Source organism: Styela clava, chromosome 10, assembly GCF_964204865.1.
Source record: "Styela clava chromosome 10, kaStyClav1.hap1.2, whole genome shotgun sequence".
In the NCBI taxonomy this organism is placed as follows: Eukaryota; Metazoa; Chordata; class Ascidiacea; order Stolidobranchia; family Styelidae; genus Styela; species Styela clava.
In genome coordinates, this window is record NC_135259.1 from 2,469,166 (window position 1) to 2,477,883 (window position 8,718).

The window sequence follows — 8,718 nt, forward strand, 5'->3', positions numbered from 1 at the left end:
CCTAATTTAATCTAATATGAAGATTTTGATCATTCTTGCTCTATATCTGTCATTACTCACTGCTTGCCATGCTGTTGGACAAATGTGCGGTTGGTGCGTCACCAACATTCCACCATACTATGCTTACTTTGGATGCCGAAACGGAGAAGAGTGTTTTCCTGATTATGAATTTTATTGTGGGACTTGCATTGTAAGTAAAATATCAATGTGCAATAAAATCTGAGTTGAAAATAGAATACCAGATGGACATCGCTAAACCTAATACTAAATATTAGTGAATTTCAAAAATGCAATACATATTCTTTTCTTTTCAACACTGTGGTAATATTTCAAAATATTGTTTCAACTTTTTCAGGCAGTAAAGTAACTAGAGGAGGAATATCGCAAGTCAAGTCAGCAATAACAACAATTGAAAGCATTGCGTATTCCCATGTGTACATGAAACATGTATTTGTACAAATACTGACCAGTTTTAACTCTCTAGTTAGTTATATAACCTAGCCTTTTTAATGACCCGACTAAAGAAGTTGATTTAAAATTAAACATTTAATACTGGAATACTTTGCAAATTGTAATATAAAATTGAAATATTTATGGGTATAATTCAACTTTTTATTCGTACTATGTTTCAGGGGGTAAATCAAGTCCCTATGTGTAAATTACCTTATTTAAATACAACTTATTTCGATATTCTTTCGAGTCAATAAAAAGGTATTCTGAATCACATTCTGTTGACGCATGGTTGTGCAATCTTTAATATAAGAGGGCCAGATACAAATAACAGGGTGTAGCCTCGGGCCGCACTTTTATTTAACATGAACTTTCTAGTAGTTGCAGGCGCAACTATTTTGGTTATTGATCTTATGACGTGCGTTGTTCGTTTCGCACAAGCTAGCTGTTGGGCATTGTAACGTCATATAGGCATAGATAATAAATTAGACTCAGTATGGGCTTTGCAACGCAAAGGGGTTGGAACTACTGGCATGTATCAGATTGAACCAACCTAAAAACTCATTTCGCGAGCCGCACGTCATTAAAAATTGGCACTTCTCCACAGGGCAGCACAATATTACCTTGTGGACTGCATTTGGCTCTTGGGCTGCTGGTTGCACACCCCTGTGCTAACGGCCGAGAGTTCAAAATTCTAGTACTTCAATATTGCCACATTAATTTCGGCTGTCAGGCGGAGAGCACCTGTATTACGACTTACGAGGGGTAGTTATTTGAAATCCAGTCCTTATTGAAGAAGCATACTAAAAATATGGACTACAGTAGTGACACTATTGGAGTTTAAACTATACTAGTGGCATTTTGATGAAATTATATTGAAATATTTTAGTATGATCAGTGCAGAATGTCTCGAAGGTATTTAAGAAAAATTTATAGAATTAAAAAATTAAATCCTTTTGCGAAAGATAGATTTCATGCTCACGACATTTTGATGAGTTTAAATGGTATTATTTCAGTATGTTCAATGAAGGATTTCCTGACGCCATTATAGAAGAATTTGTAGAATTAAAAATGATTCTTTTGCAAAAAATGAATTTCATGCTCACGACTTCTATGCCAAGATGATAACATATTTATAAAATTCGGTGTCTTCGGCGTGTTTACTGTCTGGTTCTGTTTTTATAATTTGAGACGCATCGACAAATGGAGGCAATTAAGTTCGGCCCCCTTTTCGTCTATATTTTTAATTATAAATTTCTATTTACCAGAAGTGGGGGAAAGACTTATTCCAGCCTAACCATCCACATGAGAATTTTTAGATATTTCAAGCCGTAACGGTAAAAACACGAATGCATTATGCAATAATTTGCAATAGTAATTTACAAACGTTACATTAAAGCTGGTACAAACTTGTTTGGGCATATTCATACTAATATTTGTCACATAATTTGCAGCAATTTGTTGCTCATAAATTGGTAAGGAAAACGAGTGGCGATTCTTGGATTTGTTAAAGCTTTGACAAGACTGTTTGTTTTCACATACTTGCCCGCCCTTTCGCTTTCGGCAAATTAAAAAGTGAAAGTCATCGTGATTATCCAGTGATTACGTCATTAGGTTATAATTTAGTAACGATTGTCAACACCCAAATGTAGAGAAAATTTATATAGTAACCATTTTACATAAAATGGTATTGAAATTCCGTAACAATTTATTTTATATCGGTTTAGAATTAGATTATGCAGTTTTCCGTCGCAGTGAAAGCACTGCGTGCACTCTATATGAAAAAGGGTTTCACGTGAAAAGGGTTTCACGTTTAATGTGACCGTTAAATAGTTAAATATTCTGAATCAAATATTATAATTTCGAAAATTTGAAATATATTGGAACAGGATTTCGGCAAAAATTGCGGTGAAATGTGTCTTTCAGAAGTATTTTTATAGTGGATAATTTAAGAGTGATTTGCTTGGAACTGATTACTGCCCTACATAAATTATTGTCCAATGCTTTGTCAGAAAGCGTTGTTACGCATCTCCTGTACATAATCATGTTTAATATTTTTAGGTTGCAAAATTCTAGACAGCAAATACTTAAAATGTCCGTCTCGTTGAAGTACATAATTGTTGCCATTATTTTAGTAACTTGTATGGATGTTGCTGCAAGCCTTGTTTGTGGAATATGCCCTTGCTATGCCGGTGCACTTCAGCAGTGCTATTTCAGTTGTCCATCACATTTGTCTTGCTACAGACCTGGTTGGTTGTGCGGAACTTGTGTGCTGGTAAGATATTCTATTGGTTTATTTGGCATAAATATCTGAAGAGCATAACTGAGCAATGAGTTTGCTGAAAAATCGTCAAAAAGGTCCATCCATATAGGCCCACATCTTGTCGAAATCTAATGTTGCCGGCAATGTTTAAGTTTCAATAAAGGGCGGCAATACCACAAATCCAAAAAATTGTATTTCAGCACACATTTTCACTATAAATTAATTGTACGTATAATTTTTTTATTTTTTTTGTTTTGCAGTCCTGACTCCGTGGGAGAAAAGTTGGTGAATTATTCTGATCATCGTAAAAACAACGAAAAGCTCAAGTATATCTACATTTGCAATAACACTTTTTAATACGGAGAACTTTGCTGAACACTTTCTATTGTTATTCCATAAAAAGAAACCTAATAAATTATACAGTATCTTTATTGTGTCAATTTATTCAGTTATTGAGTATTTGATAGCTAAAAAATCGGGCAGTTAGAATTAGTAACATGGTCACTACAACAATAAAGAGCTTTTTGGGCGAGTACCAACCAAACCAGTGTCTCCGTTTGAGGTAAAAGATCAGTTTAAAGTGTTACTTCGCCTGCATTAATGCATATAAGCCATTCGTAGAAAGCAGTCGAGATTGAAGAAAACATTTTCATTCTATTCAATTAAAGATGGGAAACAAGAAGAAAAATTGATTAATTTTGGGCAGTACTGCTCGAGAACTATCTCAAAGTCACGCGCACTCACTCGGCAAGAAAAGAAACTCAGCTCAAAACAAAGTTATGATTAAATGCCACCGGACACTGAATCATACAAAATTATGGTTGCGCATTACGCACAACTTATTAACAGTCAACGGAAGACTCAAAATGCTAATTTCTGAAAAGGCTGTTTGGGATTCATGCGCAGATAACCTGTATTGCATATTTGATTTGTTATTAGCAATATCTCAACCATTCATGTGTTTTGATCGTGTTTTAAACAAAGAAATCAAGTGTTAGCGTCATCAAATATACGGAGTTTATAGTTACAACTTTTGGTCCTAATTTAAATGAATCATTCGATTTTAACGGCGAAAACCTAAATTTTTTTAGAATTACCTCGCTGTTTCCCTCAGATTGCGAGATCGGCCGCCACTCTATATTTGTATCCATGCGCATCCCCATTTTGTTGTTTTCAATCGTTTATCATTTTGCAGTTGATCATCCCCATGAATTGCGACGTTGTCTAAGTAAACGAGGGTGCCTTTACAATTTTCACACTCGATGAAAGAGTCCATGTATCTCTAAAATACCGCCAATCCACTATTCACCCCAGAGGAAACCCTGCAAAATTGATATAAAGAGCCAGCAGCTTCGAACCCAGTGCGAGGACCGTCGAGGTCAGATATAGGAATTTGGTGATAAGCTGAACGTAAATCAATAGTACTGAGGATCTTTCCTTTAGCAACCTTGTTAAGTGTAACTATTTTTTGTTTGTGAATAGTCAATGACAAGACGTTTTTTATGTCTTCGGTCTTTTGTGACCAATACTTGAGCGCGCCATGGCGACTTTGACCGTTCTATAATGCCTTCCTGTTAAAAACGAGCAATCTCATCAGGGCCATGGGAAGGTAACAGGCCACAGGTGCAAACAACATCATATATTTTTAATTCCGAATCCAGAATTATAGACTTCAATCTGCTCTTCTACAATGAATGAGTTCTAGTAGAAATCCGCCACTTACTTGGAGGTAACGAAAGATGGTCAGATATTCACGGTAGCCTGTAAGGCACCAAAGATAAAGAATTGCCGTGACAAGTAATAGAATAATAGCATTCAACGTCACAATACACCGCGCCACTCACCCAGAAGAACCACTGATATAGACAAATAAATGAACTTGGGCCTAGGTAAAACATTTCATTCGCGCATGTAAATCGGTTTATAATTGATATAAACAAATTACCAGCTATTCAGCAAGGTTTCAATTTTGGTTTAGCTTTACAGTTTCACGCTACTCCGATTGCAACAGCGTTTACATCCGACTGCTGAAATATGAGATAGTATTGATTGTCTCACCAATAATTGAAAATGCAAGAAGTATACTGAAACTGATGAAGCAAGCTTACAGTCTCTTTGAGAACATAGACTCCGTTAACATATTGTTCATTGTTCTTGTTGTTTTCGTTCAATTGAGATGCTTGCTTTCATTTGGCAAGGTAGTGTGTTTTTGGTAGCGCCTACTAATTCTGCCAGACCGTAGATCATTGTCGTCCGACCCGTTGCCCGTCGTAGGTTTCCGAGTGGCCGGCGCGGTATAATTCGCAGCCTGGTATCTTTCATAAATCTGAGCCACTATTGAAAAATTATTCCTCGTTCAAACGCGCAAGAAGCACCACTCATCTGTCGAAAGCTTTTAAGTATCTTTGCGAGCGTTATTGCTGGAGAGAGATATTTGAATTTATTTTTATCGTCTGCCGTGTATTTCAATCTGCTTTCCTGTTTTTTTTTTCTGTGAAGCTAGAAGAGGCAGTTTCCGTGACCTCAATATTTGAAAGCACTTTTTTTTACGGATGAACCATGTCGAATCCCCCGTGAGATCACTAATTCTGACAGTCATATGAAAAATTCGCTTCGCATTCCTACATCGCCCATCGCATCGAATATTGACAAACTTGTTGGATAAAAGCAGTGCCATACGTCACATTGAAATATCTATGTGATATAAAAAAAAATTGTTTTTTCATTAACCTGTAGTTGGTGTAGTGAAAACTAGAACATAATTACCATGTCAAGTGACCCGCGCAGTCATTCGTAAACTACATGCGGACCGTCGGCCATAAAGGTTGGACAACTCTGCCGTAGATGATCTACGGGGGTAAAGTATTTCCCTTCTTCGCTATTCTTCCACTTTTACTGCATATTTCAATTAGAATCTGTATCAATACTCGTTGTTATCTGAAAATACAAAAACAACGTTTTCACATTGCCGCAATTGCTACAAAATATTTCTGTTTTCACAATCTTAATTTTTTATTTCCTCAAGTACACCAAACTAAAATTAGGATGCACTTTGTATCTACTTCAATTTTGTATATTTATTTCATTTGATATAGATAATAACAACGAATGCTCGAAATAAATTTGACCACATCAGCCTAAACCGAACCTCAGAGGCACAATAAAAATTTTTACCTACCTGATCAGAAACTAGGGCATTTCACGAATAAGTTGTGTAATATAACACAAGTTGAAGGTGTACTATGTCTTGCTTCCATCAGTGTAGTGTTATACCTCTAAAAGTTTAAAAGTTGATATTTGAGTTCAACGACATTTAAATACTTGTAGCTGAAGATCATATTGGGTTCTATTTCCCAACAGCTCCTCATTTCCTGACGACGTCGCATTCACGACGATATTGTCCTGGATACAATGCTTCTAATGTGTGATTAATATAGGCGCGTCTCTACTGAACAGTGGATTCTGTTTTCAAGAGTATCTATATAAAACAAACATAACACATCAAATACATCCTAAGACAATATGAAGTAGGTTGTAGACAAATTTTAAACCTGATTAAACTCCGGCTGAAAATACCTAGTAATAATCCATAAATTTGGTTAGTCTTGTCTATCACCAAAGTACATATTTTCGGCTACATGCGATTGGAAATTGTTTGATTCCGTCTACAACTGAGCGACGGTCTGCTTAGTCTTACAAGCGTTATTCAATATCAACTCAACATTAAACGGAGTCGCAGCAAACAACCTAATGTTGCGTAAACAAAAACTACACCACCCAAGCGGCAAATTAACTAATTATCCACCCGCACATAATTGAGAGCATTGTGGCGCTCGCCAATTTTTTCTATTCCTGATTAATTACAAACGTTGATTGCAGGCGTTAGCGAGGCAACACTTGTGATGATCCCACACGATAAGAAGTTACTACACTTTCAAGTATCTATTTTCTATCATATGTTAATTGACAATTTCTTGCAGACCTAGTATCAAAATACGGACATGTGTGATAAATGTCGGAAATCAGAATTTAGATAGCAAGCCGGAAGACTGTACAATTTCAACTTAAATCTTCAACCGAGGCAGGATGAATCATGCCTTTATATCATTAATATAATTTAACAGATCGGGTTATTAAGTGAAGTTACCACAGGCAAAGTACAACTATCTTTTTGGATTATTTCTTATAATATTTTTGACATGAAATTACATTTCTTTTTTTTCGTATATTAAATTATGAAAATATTCTCATTACAAACGTAAGGCAGCGGTTCCCAAACTTTTTGCTCATGCGGCGCTGAATCATCAGGAAAAATATCACCGCAAGATTTCGCGAAAAAATATTGCTGCCTTGAAATTGAACTCAATTTTGTGATTGTTGATGTGTATTTTATGCTTTTTAAAATTTGTAAACTTGTATGCCTAAAGAACAAAGTCATTGTTAACAATATAACGTCATAAAATATACACTTATTTATCTAATGCAGAGGTGACGAACCTGCGGCCCGCCAAGAACTTCGTGCGCCCACGAAGCATTCGGGCAATTCAGTGTATGTTTGGCGTAAAGTCACAAACCTCCAAAAACTGTACAGAGAGAACGGGAGCGCAAGTGTTACCGTATTCATATTACTGGCAACAACACTATTTCCAACACATCTATTTTTTTGGATCATCGATACCTCTAACAATGGATCAAAATGACCATTGTCGTAGCATAGTTACGCTCTCTTATCGGCAAACGCATACGGTTTAATAGAGGAGTAATCACACTCTATGAAAATGTGATATTTTTGTGCACGATACACGTGATATTTGAAAGTAATAAAAAGTTTTATAACTTCTGCTCAATGATTAAAACAATGGTAAATCTCAAAAAATGCCTACGTTTTAAAATTCAGTTAATTGTGATTAGAAGAATTCGTTTACAATTTTTGTATCCGAAGGCCTGCGAAATTTACAAATTTATTATTTATAATTTACATTCAATTTTGAGCGGAGGCGGTGTTTTTTTAATCTTTGTACAAAGGGTCCCGAAATACTTTTCTGAGGCATTATCAGCCAGAATTTTGCATATTAACGCGACACAAAATGGCATGAAGGAAGATTTGATAATGCGTAGGTTGATATTACCATTGGGGGAAAGGGTAAATCGTAACGAATCCTAAAATTTTTATGCAACTGTCGACGCAATTAGGCAGGCCACTCGTGAAAAGAGCCCATCACTTTCTCGACGGATAATGTTTTTTACTGTTATGTTATGTTGTCGTTTAGCGATTTTGCAGTTGTGCAAAGTATTTCATTGGCGACCATTAGGAGTCTATTTTTAATTTATTGCTTTCTAACTTTAATTCTGTGTTTAATGTAACATGCGGCTGCGTCTACAAATTGAGAACATTACTATGATGAAATATCACATCAATCCATGGCCATAAAAAGTGTTTCCAACTATACCCGATTATATTTAGTTTTGATTCATATTTTTGCGATGTCACGAATTAGTTATACAAATATGATGTTCTTGCATCACTGACTGTCTCTATCACTAGATATTTATATCAACATCCGAGAAATCCCTAGACCTGCTATAAAATATCAAAGACTACAATTTATTTTAATCAGTACATTCTGAATTAATTTTGCATTAATACGCAGGTAGTAGATTCAAACTTTCGTGTTAAAATTGCTGTGGTATTCGAATGGAAATTCGGATCTCGAACATTCGAGCCGAGCGTTTATATTGCATTATATAATTGAACAACATCAGCTGTATGGATGCCGTTGTTCGTTTTGTAGATGAAAATCAACAGGTATCATAGGTGGTCTAAGGCATTTGTATAACAGCAAACAAACACACCTTAAATGACAAAATTGCCTGAAACGCCTCCATAGGCGTGTTCCAACAAAATGTTTGCTTGTATAACATAAACCAATTTACCTATAACTTTTATTCAATTGTGTTCAAATAGGACACAAATAACGGGAAATGCGTACGTAGGAAGGATACAA

The 8,718-nt window shown here is 35.7% G+C and overlaps 1 long non-coding RNA gene across 1 annotated transcript; it reads left to right on the forward strand.

Moving 5' to 3' along the window:
* LOC144428099 (uncharacterized) lies at positions 1-705 on the forward strand. Its single transcript, XR_013478086.1, has 2 exons — positions 1-190; positions 356-705. It is a non-coding gene; the product is annotated as an uncharacterized LOC144428099 (long non-coding RNA).
* Positions 706-8,718: the final 8,013 nt, after the last annotated feature.